Source organism: Thalassophryne amazonica, chromosome 14, assembly GCF_902500255.1.
Source record: "Thalassophryne amazonica chromosome 14, fThaAma1.1, whole genome shotgun sequence".
NCBI classification, from domain to species: Eukaryota; Metazoa; Chordata; class Actinopteri; order Batrachoidiformes; family Batrachoididae; genus Thalassophryne; species Thalassophryne amazonica.
The window spans coordinates 25,190,595-25,192,679 of record NC_047116.1 but is presented as its reverse complement, the minus strand read 5'-3'; the positions used below and the strand labels follow the sequence as shown (position 1 = coordinate 25,192,679).

The following is a 2,085-nucleotide window of genomic DNA, read 5'->3' as shown; positions in this document are numbered from 1 at the left end:
AACCTTGTGCTCAAGAGACATTGTGCTGACTAGTTACCACCTGTGTCCCCAGTGTGACTATGCCTTTGCCATCCTTTTTTGGTGTGGATGTGTGCCACTAACATTATTTCCATGGTAACTAATGAATGGCCACAGATACTCTAATGAAATAACACTGAACCATGTAAAAAATGCAGATTCATGGAACACATAGTTAGTACAACTTTTGTGTACTGCTCACTGCTAATTGTATATTTTAAATAAACTACATATTACTACTATCAGTGCTTAAATGTGTACTCTTAATTTTTTAAAAACCATTTATGTCATAAAAATGGCTTCTTACTGCACCACAAACATTTTATTACTTAGTATTCACTGTCTTTTATCACCAGAATGATCAAAATTCATTTTCAATTATTATTTTTTTAAGTTTACATTTTGACCTACATGGGTTAAAATACAATGCTAAGGCACCAAGACATAGTGGAAAACTCAGTTTCCCAGCATGCAATCTGAGAATCAAATAGACACTGCTATGCTATTTATATATATATGCTAGTGCTAGCATAATGGAGCCAAAGAAATGTGGTAGAACTTCAACTGTGTTTGAAAGGGCTAAAAAAGTGACAGAAGTAATGAACATAGGCCACCACAGAGCTGATTGGAAAGAACTGCAGATAAAATCTGGACATATTTCAGGTGAAAGTTTGCTGGCTATCTGCTGGACAGGTAGGACAACATTCATACAATTCTGCTGAGTCACTTGTCAATATTAACATAAGTTACAGTTGCAGTGTTTATCTTGGTTTGCCAAAATGAGTTGAAGGGGAGACAGGCATTTTATCATAGCTTTATAGATGTATTTTTCCTATTTGTAAGCCAAAATGTCTGAATTCCTAGTTTCCATCAAATTCAGGATGAATTTTTAATCTTGTCCTTGTGCTAAATTAATCTGATAGAGAAAACACAACGTTTGCCCTGGAATCCCACCAAAATAAATATGGTATTTTACAGCAATAAGCTGTAAATTTTGTAATCTACCACACAAATAAAGACACTTTACAGTAAATAAATTCAACACAATTACATTTTGTCAATTTGCGAAAAATCTAAAGCAACTTTAAGTAATGGGACGGTGATCCAATTTGTCAAATTTTGCCTTTGTACACCTCTACAATGGATTTAAAATGAAACAAAAAGTGTAGACGTGTTGGAAGTGTAGACTTTAGGTTTATTGCAAGGGGTTTAACAAAAATATCACATTAGCCATTTAGGAATTACAGTCTGAGCTTGGTGGTTAGCACTGTTACCTCACAGGAAGTAGGTCATGGGATCGCTTCCCGTCTGGTCCTTTCTGTGTGGAGTTTGCATGTTCTTCCCATGTTTGTGTGAAGATCTTTACCGCCGTATGCAGCAGGAGCACATGTAAGGTTATTGTTTTCATTCTTGTGTGTCCATCTGTCCTCTCATCCGTCCAAGTGTTAAAATAATTTGACTAGTTTTTTGCTCTAATTTGGACCAAACTTGGTGGAATCATTGAGGGTCATCCATGGACAAATTGACTTGATTTTGAGAAAAATTGGTTAAATGTTGGCATCACATTGACCCAATGGTTATGTATAGGTGATATTTAAAATGGTTATTTTGAAGGAATAAGATTAGCATTAAACCATAGTATGAGTTCAACCGGTTACATAACCTTTGACTTTAGGTAACCTTGAAAGGCCAAGGTTTCAGATGGATTAAACATAGTGGACAGGTTGTGTTTTAGTAAAGGTTAAGGCGGATCACTTTTGGACAAAATTGGTCTTGCAAGGTGACATAGAATCGTATACTTTGGTATCACTTAATCACAAAGGATTAATTTGCACAAATTGGTGTCAAACATAAGGCACTAGTGCTGTACCCTCGAAGTACCCGTTCCAGTTTTCTTTTTGTAGGATTGAGCTGCACTCCAACATGGCCACCAGCACTGAGGAAAAACTGCCAAGTCCTAATATTCAAATCATTCAAGCATTCAATCATGGAATAGGCCCTATTAAAGTGAGTTTGGACCCTGAAGAAACAGACGTAGTGGGATAAATTGTACAGATTTGGGGAAAT

General features: G+C 36.1%; 1 long non-coding RNA gene across 1 annotated transcript; it reads left to right on the top strand.

Annotated features, from left to right (window-relative positions):
• Window positions 1-910: 910 nt before the first annotated feature.
• On the top strand, window positions 911-1,575 carry LOC117524416. Its single transcript, XR_004564767.1, has 3 exons — window positions 911-921; window positions 1,272-1,275; window positions 1,462-1,575. It is a non-coding gene; the product is annotated as an uncharacterized LOC117524416 (long non-coding RNA).
• The last annotated feature ends 510 nt before the right edge of the window (window positions 1,576-2,085 follow it).